The sequence below is a fragment of the Heterodontus francisci genome, chromosome 45, assembly GCF_036365525.1.
Source record: "Heterodontus francisci isolate sHetFra1 chromosome 45, sHetFra1.hap1, whole genome shotgun sequence".
Lineage (NCBI taxonomy): Eukaryota > Metazoa > Chordata > Chondrichthyes > Heterodontiformes > Heterodontidae > Heterodontus > Heterodontus francisci.
This window is the reverse complement of record NC_090415.1, coordinates 2,942,391-2,957,466: the sequence shown is the minus strand read 5'-3', so window position 1 is coordinate 2,957,466 and position 15,076 is coordinate 2,942,391. Positions and strand designations below refer to the sequence as shown.

The 15,076-nt window shown below is 38.5% G+C and overlaps 1 protein-coding gene across 2 annotated transcripts in view; it reads left to right on the top strand.

Moving 5' to 3' along the window:
- The first annotated feature begins 7,566 nt into the window (after nucleotides 1–7,566).
- nat14 (N-acetyltransferase 14 (GCN5-related, putative)) overlaps nucleotides 7,567–15,076 on the top strand; it is a 45,812-nt gene continuing 38,302 nt past the window's right edge. Inside the window, exon 1 of one of the 2 annotated variants that reach the window (XM_068022033.1) lies at nucleotides 7,567–7,747. The gene's annotated coding sequence lies outside the window, so the exon portion shown is untranslated. Of the gene's footprint in view, nucleotides 7,748–7,898; nucleotides 7,951–15,076 lie in introns of those variants that run through there. The other variant, XM_068022032.1, reaches the window with a different exon arrangement.

Here is a 15,076-nt window from a genome sequence, read left to right as displayed (position 1 = left end):
AGATGGTGTTCTGTCCCCAGGGATGTATCTAGATGGGGGTCTGTCCCCGGCGGGGTAGCTAGATGGGAGTCTGTTATTGACGGGGTATTTCGATGGGAGTCTGCTCCTGGGGGGGTATTTAGATGGGAGTCTGTCCCTGGGGGAAGGGGGTATCTAGATGGGACTCGGTCCTGGGGGGGTATTTAGATGGGACTCGGTCCTGGGGGGGTATCTAGATGGGAGTCTGTTCCTGGGGGAGGTATCTAGATGGGACTCGGTCCTGGGGAGGTATCTAGATGGGACTCGGTCCTGGGGAGGTATCTAGATGGGACTCGGTCCCCGGGGAGGTATTTAGATGGGTTGTCTTGTAACAGGGGGAAGGGGAGTCTCGTCCTGGGGGGGTATCTAGATGGGAGTCTGTTCCTGGGGGAGGTATCTAGATGGGACTCGGTCCTGGGGGAGGTATTTTAGATGGGAGTCTGTTCCTGGGGGGGTATCTAGATGAGACTCGGTCCTGGGGGGGTATCTAGATGGGTTGTCTTGTAACAGGGGGATGGGGATAATTAGATGGGGGTCTGGTGATAGTGAGGGTATTAGATGGGGGTCAGTTAAGAGGAGATATCAGATAGGGGTCTGTAGATGAGGATTATTTAGATTGGGTGGGGGTCTGTACTAAAGTGGAATGTTATCCGGGGGGGGGGCGGGTGGAAATATTGCAGGGGATAAAATTTACATTGCGGGGGGGAATAATTGCGAAGTGGAATAAATTGCGGGGGGGGGGAATAATTGCAGGGGGGGGTAATAATTGCAGGGGGGGGGGTAATAATTGCGGGGGGGAGAATAAATTGCGGGGGGGAGAATAAATTGCGGGGGGGGGAGATTTAGATGGGAGTCTGTCCCTGGGTCTGGTGATAGTGAGGTTATTAGATGGGGGTCAGTTAACAGGAGATATCAGATGGGGGTCTGCAGATGAGGATTATTTAGATTGGGTGGGGGTCTGTACAAAAGGGGGAAGGGGAGTCTCGTCCTGGGGGGGTATCTAGATGGGAGTCTGTTCCTGGGGGAGGTATCTAGATGGGCCTCGGTCCTGGGGGAGGTATCTAGATGGGACTCGGTCCTGGGGGGGGTATCTAGATGGGAGTCTGTTCCTGGGGGGGTATTTAGATGGGACTCGGTCCTGGGGGGGTATCTAGATGGGAGTCTGTCCCTGGGGGAAGGGGGTATCTAGATGGGACTCGGTCCTGGGGGGGTATTTAGATGGGAGTCTGTTCCTGGGGGAGGTATCTGGATGGGAGTCTGTTCCTGGGGGAGGTATCTGGATGGGAGTCTGTTCCTGGGGGAGGTATCTGGATGGGAGTCTGTTCCTGGGGGAGGTATCTGGATGGGAGTCTGTTCCTGGGGAGGTATCTGGATGGGCCTCGGTCCTGGGGAGGTATCTGGATGGGCCTCGGTCCTGGGGAGGTATCTGGATGGGACTCGGTCCTGGGGAGGTATCTGGATGGGACTCGGTCCTGGATGGGACTCGGTCCTGGGGAGGTATCTGGATGGGACTCGGTCCTGGGGAGGTATCTGGATGGGACTCGGTCCTGGGGAGGTATCTGGATGGGACTCGGTCCTGGGGAGGTATCTGGATGGGACTCGGGCCTGGGGAGGTATCTGGATGGGACTCGGGCCTGGGGAGGTATCTGGATGGGACTCGGGCCTGGGGAGGTATCTGGATGGGACTCGGGCCTGGGGAGGTATCTGGATGGGACTCGGGCCTGGGGAGGTATCTGGATGGGACTCGGGCCTGGGGAGGTAACTGGATGGGACTCGGGCCTGGATGGGACTCGGTCCTGGGGAGGTATCTGGATGGGACTCGGTCCTGGGGAGGTATCTGGATGGGACTCGGTCCTGGATGGGACTCGGTCCTGGGGAGGTATCTGGATGGGACTCGGTCCTGGGGAGGTATCTGGATGGGGCTCGGTCCTGGATGGTACTCGGTCCTGGGGAGGTATCTGGATGGGACTCGGTCCTGGGTCTGGTGATAGTGAGGGTATTAGATGGGGGTCAGTTAACTTGAGATATCAGATAGGGGTCTGTAGTTGAGGATTATTTAGATTGGGTGGGGGTCTGTACAAAAGGGGAATCTTATCCGGGGTGGGAGGGGGGGAAATATTGCAGGGGATAAAATTTACATCGTGGATATAAATTGCGGTTGGAGGAAGTTTTGCCGGGGGGGGGGGGGGGGGAGATAATTGCGGGGGGGGGAGATAATTGCGTGGGGGGGAGATAATTGCCGGGGTCTCTCCATCTCTCTATGATTCTTTCAAGCTCAGTTCTTCCTCTCTCTCTCTCCCCATCACTCTCTCTTTTCTATTTCCCTCTCTATTACTTGCTCTCCAACTCTCTTCCTCTTTCTGTTCATGTTGGGTCCCTTTAAGAGTTTGGGACAGTTCTGGTGGTGCAGGGTCCCTTTAAGAGTCTGGTGCTGACCCCCCTCCCCCACCCCAGGGGCGGGGTTACAAGTCGCCCAAACCGCGGCTGCGCGGAGGCAAGAGGCAGCTTTTGACCCCTTGACCTCCAGACACGTGGGGCGAGGCAGCCAATGAGACCTCACTGACGCCCTGGCGGGAGGGTGGTGTCATCAGCCGCCATGTTTGCGCGACGTCACCCGCCGGCCGCTTATTTCCGCAAACAGCAGCTGAAAGGAAAAGGAGAAGCGGCTTCAGCTGTCGATCTCAATGGAGGAAAGTTGAATGTCTGAGCCGGGGGACAATATAAAAAAGCGGCGGTTTACGCTCTTGCGGAGATGCGCATGTGCGGAGCATCCTCCCAGAGTGCAGCGCGGCTTGTACCGCAGAAAGGGGCCTTTCCCATTCGCGGGGCATTGTGGGAGCCGCAGGACGCCATTGCCCCCTCATTAACTCAGTCAAAATTAACTCATTCCCTCTCAGCTCTCTCTCCCTCCTTTTCATATTGCAGGCTGAAATGGGGCTTTGTTGGCATCCATTACACCATCCCGGGTGTGATCAGATTGCGGGGGGAGATAATTGCGGGGGGGAAATAAATGCGGGGGGGGGGAATTTGGAAAAAGTACGAGAGAAAAGATAGAATGGGCGAGAAAGAAGGAGCGAACAGATAGAGAAAGAGAGAAAAGAAGGGATAGAAAAAGAATGAGAGAAAAGATAGAGTCAGAAGATAGAAATAGAGAAAAGACAGAGAAAAGACAGAGTCAGAAAAAGACAGAGTCAGAAATAGAGAAAAGACAGAAAGTCAGAAATAGAGAAAAGACAAAGTCAGAAATTGCGGGGGGGGGGGGGGGGTGGGGGTTGGATAAAACACGAGAGAAAAGAGAGAATGAGCGAGAAAGAAGGAGCGAAAAGATAGAGAAATAAAGAGAGAAGGAAGGAGAGAAAAGATAGAATAAGAAAGAGACAAAGAAGGGAGAGAAAAAGAATGAGAGAAAAGATAGAAACAGAAGTCAGAAATAGAGAAAAGACAAACTCAGAGAAATAGAGAAAAGACAGAAAGTCAGAAATACAGAAAAGACAGAAGGTCAGAAATAGAGATAAGAGAGTCAGAAATGGAGAGAAGACAGAAAGTCAGAAATAGAGAAAAGACAGAAGGTCAGAAATAGAGATAAGAGAGTCAGAAATACAGACAAGACAGAGAGTCAGAAATACAGACAAGACAGAGAGTCAGAAATACAGACAAGACAGAGAGTCAGAAATAGAGAAAAGACAAAGTCAGAAATAGAGAAAAGACAAAGTCAGAAAAAGACAAAGTCAGAAATACAGAAAAGACAGAAAGTCAGAAATAGAGAAAAGACAGAGAGTCAGAAATAGAGAAAAGACAGAGAGTCAGAAATAGAGAAAAGACAGAGAGTCAGAAATAGAGAAAAGACAGAGAGTCAGATATAGAGAAAAGACAGAGAGTCAGAAAAAGACAGAAATAGAGAAAAGACAGAAAGTCAGATATAGAGAAAAGACAAAGTCAGAAATACAGTAGAAAGAAAGTCAGAGGAATAGAGAAAAGGCCGAAAGAGACACCGAAAAAGAGGAGGGAAAAAAGTGGAGGGAAAGAACTGTGACACAAAGAAATTGCAGGCAGCAAAGAGACAGACGGAAAGCCAGTGAGAAAGGCACACAGAGAATCACAGAGAGATTGAGAGAGAGAAGGACAGAGAATCACAGAGAGATTGAGAGAGAGGACAAAGAAATCCATTGAAACAGAAAGACACACAATCATTCAGAGAGAAACAGAGAGAGAGAGAAACACAAAGTGAGAGGGAGAGATGGAGGAACACAGAGGGAGAGAGAGAACCAGAGAGAGAGGAAAAAAAACAGAGAGGGAGAGAAACACAGAGCGAGAATCAAGAGAGACAGAAACACAGAGAGAGTAACAGAGAGAGATTGAGAGAGAGAGATTGAGGAACATAGAGAGAGAAATAGAGAGAGAAATAGACACAGAGAGATTGAAAGAGAGAGATTGAGGCAAAAGGAGAGAGAAAGGCAGAGAGAGACAATAAAGATGTGATACTCACCATCCCACACGGTCTGTGCTCCATCATTGGACTCTAACACCTCCCCTCCATCAGCTCCTCCATGGGGAAAAGATCCTGGAGAGGGAGATTGGTGTGGGAATTGGAGACAAGGGTCAGGACTGGGACAGAGAGAGCAGGGGATTCAGACTGGACTCTCTCACACACACACACACACACTAAGCAGCTTGCAATTCACCTGGGCACAGAGACTGAGATACAGAAACTCACCTGAACAAACCAGCCGCATGGAAAGAAAGAATGGAGGCTGATGTTGTCCTAATATATCCCAGAACCTGTCACTCAAAACAGACAGTCCACCCAAATACAGCTCACCCAACCAGCTATCAGCTTCCTTCATCTGGACACTGCCTCCCAGGTATGGGACAGTCCAAGGTGAGTCTCTGTGTAAACAGGGAATGGGGGAGAGAGGGATATTCCAGCCATATCCCAAATGGACCATTCCACACAGAAACCTGTCTGCCTCTCTCTCTCTCTCTCTCCCTCCCCCAAAAACCTCATTAACAGAACAGATAAACTGCTGTCATTTAAAACCTGGAGAGGCTGGTTTGGATAATGGCCTTTTAACACAAATTGTATTAAATGTCTCCCACTATTCACCTCCAGTTAACAGAGTGTTCAGAAAATGACTGAAAATGTCTCACTGCAGTTACCTTGAAATTCTGGCACTCAGTTTTTGCTGGAGAGGCCTGTTTGACTGCAGTATAAACAGGCAGTTTTTATTCAGATTTTCAATTCCACTGTGTCTCAAACTAAACTAGAGCCCGGTTAGTGCTGCAGCCAAGAGAACTTTAACAACTGGTGACATTTCACACAATTCTCACCCATATTTACAGTTATATTTCTCAATGATACTTTGCACATTCTTTGCTGCTGCTGTTTTTATGCATTAGGCTGTAATCAATTAAAAATACCTTCTTAATATTTACCAGTTTAATGTTACAAGTGTTTACAAAGCTGGGAAATGGACATTTAACACAAATTGTATGAAAGATCTTCCACTTGTCACCTCCAGTTTATATAAAGCTCAGCGAGAACGACCTCCACATTCTGACAAAGAGTTTTTTTGCTGCTGTAATAAAGTGTCACTTGTTTCCATTTGCTTCCTGACTGTTATTTTCCTCTGCTCTCCTGGGGGATTCAGAGGGATTTTTGTTCATTGCTTGTCCACATTCAGGAGGTTTCAGCTCCTCTGCAGTTGCTGTCCTGGAGAAATTAATTGTATTCAAAATCTTTCCCTCAGTTTGGAGACGTGAGAAGAGACTGTTTACACTAGCAGAGGGGAGAAACAATTAGGCAGGGAGTTATTCTGGTGTGAAATTCACTGACAGGTTTCTGAAAGCTGATTCAAAATTAACTTTCAAAAGACAATCGGATCAAAACTTCAATTACTCTGAGTTATATTACAGAAGATACCAGCATAGAAAGAGAAGTGAGAGAGAGAGAGAGATGTCATAACGTTAGTGATGAAGAACTCAACACAACTTATTTAGAGAGTTTTTATTTGTAAATGATTGTTTGAGTTTAATTTGATGCTGTTGTTTTATTTATAAATTATCTTTCATCACTAAAAATACTTTTCCAAACAGGAACCAGTTTAATGTTACAAGTGTTCACATAGTAGGAAGATAGCCATTTAACACAAATTGACTTGAAATTATTTCATTCAGCATCTCAAGTTTACAGAAAGTAAACTCCTCAAACTTTGGGAAACTTTCAAACTCTCAGTAACACAGAATCTGCCATCAGCAATGGCTCAGCATCTCCATCTGCTGGTGTCCCTGTCTCACTGCAGTTACTGTCCCCCTCTCACCATCTCCATCTGCTGGTGTCCCTGTCTCACTGCAGTTACTGTCCCCCTCTCACCATCTCCATCTGCTGGTGTCCCTCTCTCACTGCAGTTACTGTCCCCCTCTCACCATCTCCATCTGCTGGTGTCCCTGTCTCACTGCAGTTACTGTCCCCCTCTCACCATCTCCATCTGCTGGTGTCCCTGTCTCACTGCAGTTACTGTCCCCCTCTCACCATCTCCATCTGCTGGTGTCCCTCTCTCACTGCAGTTACTGTCCCCCTCTCACCATCTCCATCTGCTGGTGTCCCTCTCTCACTGCAGTTACTGTCTCCCCTCTCACCATCTCCATCTGCTGGTGTCCCTCTCTCACTGCAGTTACTGTCCCCCTCTCACCATCTCCATCTGCTGGTGTCCCTGTCTCACTGCAGTTACTGTCTCCCCTCTCACCATCTCCATCTGCTGGTATCCCTGTCTCACTGCAGTTACTGTCTCCCCTCTCACCATCTCCATCTGCTGGTGTCCCTGTCTCACTGCAGTTATTGTACCCTCTCTCACCATCTCCATCTGCTGGTGTCCCTGTCTTACTGCAGCGACTGTCCCTCTCTCACCATCTCCATCTGCTGGTATCCCTCTCTCACTGCAGTGACGGTCACCCCTCTCACCATCTCCATCTGCTGGTGTCCCTCTCTCACTGCAGTTACGGTCACCCCTCTCACCATCTCCATCTGCTGGTGTCCCTGTCTCACTGCAGTTATTGTACCCCCTCTCACCATCTCCATCTGCTGGTGTCCCTCTCTCACTGCAGTTACGGTCACCCCTCTCACCATCTCCATCTGCTGGTGTCCCTGTCTCACTGCAGTTATTGTACCCCCTCTCACCATCTCCATCTGCTGGTATCCCTCTCTCACTGCAGTTACTGTCTCCCCTCTCACCATCTCCATCTGCTGGTGTCCCTGACACACTGCAGTTACTGCCCTGCTCACCACCTCACATTCACTCCGATTTGCAGCTTTGTCCACTGGCAACCACGAGGTGGCGGCGCTGCACTGGCACATGCGCAAACGTATCCTATTCCCGTGGACCATCAGGGTCTGCCCACGCTCAGGCAGCTGCCAGGATTAAAGATGGCGGCGGTCAAATAATCACAGAGGCGGTTCACTGTTCCACGGCAGTGATGCACTTCCGGGGGAGCCACAGGGACAATTTCCCCCCCCCCCCACCCCCCTTCTGTTTGCAGTGGTCTAGTCCACTGCCGCTGTTGGCCAGCAGGGAAAGGATTGATCCATTAGCTGTAGAGGTTGGGACTCCAATCGGCGGAAAGGATCGGTGCAAGGAGGAGGAAGGAGCCGTTCAAAGACGGCCCTTCATCTCAGTACTCCAATTCGGATTGTTTTTTCCCGGTGGGTTGGAGGCTCGATTCGGTTGCGAAGCAGGTAATGGCGACTGGTTCTCTTCATGACAAGCTGCCACCAGACAGGGTCAATCGGTGCGTCCAGTCTGGCCCCGCCCCCTCCCCGGCACGATGACGTAACTCGATCTGGCCCCGCCCATTGCTCTAGCCACGCCCCCTCTATGACCCTCAGAGACCCCGGCGCCGCAGCTCAGTCGGCGGCGGGACAGCGAGGGAGGAGGATCGGTGAGTGAATGGGGGGAGTGAGAGAGGCTGCAGGGACAGGGCCTTGAAAACAGTCCCTGTGCAGAGCAAATCCTCATGGAATCAACTGAGACATTAATTAATCAACAAACTCTGACATTAATTAATCAACAAACTGAGACATTAATTAATCAACAAACTCTGACATTAAATAATCAACAAACTGAGACATTAATTAATCAACAAACTCTGACATTAAATAATCAACAAACTGAGACATTAATTAATCAACAAACTGAGACATTAATTAATCAACAAACTCTGACATTAAATAATCAACAAACTGAGACATTAATTAATCAACAAACTCTGACATTAATTAATCAACAAACTGAGACATTAATTAATCAACAAACTCTGACATTAAATAATCAACAAACTGAGACATTAATTAATCAACAAACTGAGACATTAATTAATCAACAAACTCTGACATTAATTAATCAACAAACTGAGACATTAATTAATCAACAAACTCTGACATTAATTAATCAACAAACTCTGACATTAATTAATCAACAAACTCTGACATTAAATAATCAACAAACTGAGACATTAATTAATCAACAAACTGAGACATTAATTAATCAACAAACTCTGACATTAATTAATCAACAAACTGAGACATTAATTAATCAACAAACTCTGACATTAATTAATCAACAAACTCTGACATTAATTAATCAACAAACTGAGACATTAATTAATCAACAAACTGAGACATTAATTAATCAACAAACTCTGACATTAATTAATCAACAAACTGAGACATTAATTAATCAACAAACTCTGACATTAATTAATCAACAAACTCTGACATTAATTAATCAACAAACTGAGACATTAATTAATCAACAAACTCTGACATTAAATAATCAACAAACTGAGACATTAATTAATCAACAAACTCTGACATTAATTAATCAACAAACTCTGACATTAATTAATCAACAAACTGAGACATTAATTAATCAACAAACTCTGACATTAATTAATCAACAAACTCTGACATTAATTAATCAACAAACTGAGACATTAATTAATCAACAAACTCTGACATTAAATAATCAACAAACTGAGACATTAATTAATCAACAAACTGAGACATTAATTAATCAACAAACTCTGACATTAATTAATCAACAAACTGAGACATTAATTAATCAACAAACTGTGACATTAATTAATCAACAAACTCTGACATTAATTAATCAACAAACTGAGACATTAATTAATCAACAAACTCTGACATTAATTAATCAACAAACTCTGACATTAAATAATCAACAAACTGAGACATTAATTAATCAACAAACTCTGACATTAATTAATCAACAAACTGAGACATTAATTAATCAACAAACTGTGACATTAATTAATCAACAAACTCTGACATTAATTAATCAACAAACTGAGACATTAATTAATCAACAAACTCTGACATTAATTAATCAACAAACTCTGACATTAAATAATCAACAAACTGAGACATTAATTAATCAACAAACTCTGACATTAATTAATCAACAAACTGAGACATTAATTAATCAACAAACTCTGACATTAATTAATCAACAAACTCTGACATTAAATAATCAACAAACTGAGACATTAATTAATCAACAAACTCTGACATTAATTAATCAACAAACTGAGACATTAATTAATCAACAAACTCTGACATTAAATAATCAACAAACTGAGACATTAATTAATCAACAAACTGAGACATTAATTAATCAACAAACACTGACATTAATTAATCAACAAACTCTGACATTAATTAATCAACAAACTGAGACATTAATTAATCAACAAACTCTGACATTAAATAATCAACAAACTGAGACATTAATTAATCAACAAACTGAGACATTAATTAATCAACAAACTCTGACATTAAATAATCAACAAACTGAGACATTAATTAATCAACAAACTCTGACATTAATTAATCAACAAACTGAGACATTAATTAATCAACAAACTCTGACATTAATTAATCAACAAACTGAGACATTAATTAATCAACAAACTGAGACATTAATTAATCAACAAACTCTGACATTAAATAATCAACAAACTGAGACATTAATTAATCAACAAACTGAGACATTAATTAATCAACAAACTCTGACATTAATTAATCTACAAACTGAGACATTAATTAATCAACAAACTCTGACATTAATTAATCAACAAACACTGACATTAATTAATCAACAAACTGAGACATTAATTAATCAACAAACTGAGACATTAATTAATCAACAAACTCTGACATTAATTAATCAACAAACTGAGACATTAATTAATCAACAAACTCTGACATTAATTAATCAACAAACTGAGACATTAATTAATCAACAAACTCTGACATTAATTAATCAACAAACTGAGACATTAATTAATCAACAAACTGAGACATTAATTAATCAACAAACTCTGACATTAATTAATCAACAAACTGAGACATTAATTAATCAACAAACTCTGACATTAATTAATCAACAAACTGAGACATTAATTAATCAACAAACTCTGACATTAATTAATCAACAAACTGAGACATTAATTAATCAACAAACTGAGACATTAATTAATCAACAAACTCTGACATTAATTAATCAACAAACTGAGACATTAATTAATCAACAAACTCTGACATTAATTAATCAACAAACTGAGACATTAATTAATCAACAAACTGAGACATTAATTAATCAACAAACTCTGACATTAATTAATCAACAAACACTGACATTAATTAATCAACAAACTGAGACATTAATTAATCAACAAACTGAGACATTAATTAATCAACAAACTCTGACATTAATTAATCAACAAACTGAGACATTAATTAATCAACAAACTGAGACATTAATTAATCAACAAACTCTGACATTAATTAATCAACAAACACTGACATTAATTAATCAACAAACTGAGACATTAATTAATCAACAAACTGAGACATTAATTAATCAACAAACTCTGACATTAATTAATCAACAAACTGAGACATTAATTAATCAACAAACTGAGACATTAATTAATCAACAAACTCTGACATTAATTAATCAACAAACTGAGACATTAATTAATCAACAAACTCTGACATTAATTAATCAACAAACTGAGACATTAATTAATCAACAAACTCTGACATTAATTAATCAACAAACACTGACATTAATTAATCAACAAACTGAGACATTAATTAATCAACAAACTCTGACATTAATTAATCAACAAACTGAGACATTAATTAATCAACAAACTCTGACATTAATTAATCAACAAACACTGACATTAATTAATCAACAAACTGAGACATTAATTAATCAACAAACTCTGACATTAATTAATCAACAAACACTGACATTAATTAATCAACAAACTCTGACATTAATTAATCAACAAACTGAGACATTAATTAATCAACAAACTCTGACATTAATTAATCAACAAACTGAGACATTAATTAATCAACAAACTCTGACATTAATTAATCAACAAACTGAGACATTAATTAATCAACAAACTGAGACATTAATTAATCAACAAACTCTGACATTAATTAATCAACAAACTGAGACATTAATTAATCAACAAACTCTGACATTAATTAATCAACAAACTCTGACATTAATTAATCAACAAACTCTGACATTAATTAATCAACAAACTCTGACATTAATTAATCAACAAACTGAGACATTAATTAATCAACCAGCTGTGACATTAATTAATCAACAAACTGAGACATTAATTAATCAACAAACTGAGACATTAATTAATCAACAAACTGAGACATTAATTAATCAACAAACTCTGACATTAATTAATCAACAAACTCTGACATTAATTAATCAACAAACTGAGACATTAATTAATCAACAAACTGAGACATTAATTAATCAACAAACTGAGACATTAATTAATCAACAAACTGAGACATTAATTAATCAACAAACTGAGACATTAATTAATCAACAAACTGAGACATTAATTAATCAACCAGCTGTGACATTAATTAATCAACAAACTGAGACATTAATTAATCAACAAACTCTGACATTAATTAATCAACCAGCTGTGACATTAATTAATCAACAAACTGAGACATTAATTAATCAACAAACTGAGACATTAATTAATCAACAAACTGAGACATTAATTAATCAACCAGCTGTGACATTAATTAATCAACAAACTGAGACATTAATTAATCAACAAACTCTGACATTAATTAATCAACCAGCTGTGACATTAATTAATCAACAAACTGAGACATTAATTAATCAACAAACTCTGACATTAATTAATCAACAAACTGAGACATTAATTAATCAACAAACTGAGACATTAATTAATCAACAAACTGAGACATTAATTAATCAACAAACTGAGACATTAATTAATCAACCAGCTGTGACATTAATTAATCAACAAACTGAGACATTAATTAATCAACAAACTCTGACATTAATTAATCAACCAGCTGTGACATTAATTAATCAACAAACTGAGACATTAATTAATCAACAAACTGAGACATTAATTAATCAACAAACTGAGACATTAATTAATCAACAAACTGAGACATTAATTAATCAACCAGCTGTGACATTAATTAATCAACAAACTGAGACATTAATTAATCAACAAACTGAGACATTAATTAATCAACAAACTGAGACATTAATTAATCAACAAACTGAGACATTAATTAATCAACAAACTGAGACATTAATTAATCAACCAGCTGTGACATTAATTAATCAACAAACTGAGACATTAATTAATCAACAAACTGAGACATTAATTAATCAACAAACTGAGACATTAATTAATCAACAAACTGAGACATTAATTAATCAACAAACTGAGACATTAATTAATCAACAAACTGAGACATTAATTAATCAACAAACTGAGACATTAATTAATCAACCAGCTGTGACATTAATTAATCAACAAACTGAGACATTAATTAATCAACAAACTGAGACATTAATTAATCAACAAACTGAGACATTAATTAATCAACAAACTGAGACATTAATTAATCAACAAACTGAGACATTAATTAATCAACCAGCTGTGACATTAATTAATCAACAAACTGAGACATTAATTAATCAACAAACTGAGACATTAATTAATCAACAAACTGAGACATTAATTAATCAACCAGCTGTGACATTAATTAATCAACAAACTGAGACATTAATTAATCAACAAACTCTGACATTAATTAATCAACCAGCTGTGACATTAATTAATCAACAAACTGAGACATTAATTAATCAACAAACTCTGACATTAATTAATCAACAAACTGAGACATTAATTAATCAACAAACTGAGACATTAATTAATCAACAAACTCTGACATTAATTAATCAACAAACTGAGACATTAATTAATCAACAAACTCTGACATTAATTAATCAACAAACTGAGACATTAATTAATCAACAAACTCTGACATTAATTAATCAACAAACTGAGACATTAATTAATCAACAAACTGAGACATTAATTAATCAACAAACTCTGACATTAATTAATCAACAAACTGAGACATTAATTAATCAACAAACTCTGACATTAATTAATCAACAAACTGAGACATTAATTAATCAACAAACTCTGACATTAATTAATCAACAAACTGAGACATTAATTAATCAACAAACTGAGACATTAATTAATCAACAAACTCTGACATTAATTAATCAACAAACTGAGACATTAATTAATCAACAAACTCTGACATTAATTAATCAACAAACTGAGACATTAATTAATCAACAAACTGAGACATTAATTAATCAACAAACTCTGACATTAATTAATCAACAAACACTGACATTAATTAATCAACAAACTGAGACATTAATTAATCAACAAACTGAGACATTAATTAATCAACAAACTCTGACATTAATTAATCAACAAACTGAGACATTAATTAATCAACAAACTGAGACATTAATTAATCAACAAACTCTGACATTAATTAATCAACAAACACTGACATTAATTAATCAACAAACTGAGACATTAATTAATCAACAAACTGAGACATTAATTAATCAACAAACTCTGACATTAATTAATCAACAAACTGAGACATTAATTAATCAACAAACTGAGACATTAATTAATCAACAAACTCTGACATTAATTAATCAACAAACTGAGACATTAATTAATCAACAAACTCTGACATTAATTAATCAACAAACTGAGACATTAATTAATCAACAAACTCTGACATTAATTAATCAACAAACACTGACATTAATTAATCAACAAACTGAGACATTAATTAATCAACAAACTCTGACATTAATTAATCAACAAACTGAGACATTAATTAATCAACAAACTCTGACATTAATTAATCAACAAACACTGACATTAATTAATCAACAAACTGAGACATTAATTAATCAACAAACTCTGACATTAATTAATCAACAAACACTGACATTAATTAATCAACAAACTCTGACATTAATTAATCAACAAACTGAGACATTAATTAATCAACAAACTCTGACATTAATTAATCAACAAACTGAGACATTAATTAATCAACAAACTCTGACATTAATTAATCAACAAACACTGACATTAATTAATCAACAAACTCTGACATTAATTAATCAACAAACTGAGACATTAATTAATCAACAAACTCTGACATTAATTAATCAACAAACTCTGACATTAATTAATCAACAAACTGAGACATTAATTAATCAACAAACTCTGACATTAATTAATCAACAAACTGAGACATTAATTAATCAACAAACTCTGACATTAATTAATCAACAAACTGAGACATTAATTAATCAACAAACTGAGACATTAATTAATCAACAAACTCTGACATTAATTAATCAACAAACTGAGACATTAATTAATCAACAAACTGAGACATTAATTAATCAACAAACTCTGACATTAATTAATCAACAAACTGAGACATTAATTAATCAACAAACTCTGACATTAATTAATCAACAAACTCTGACATTAATTAATCAACAAACTCTGACATTAATTAATCAACAAACTGAGACAT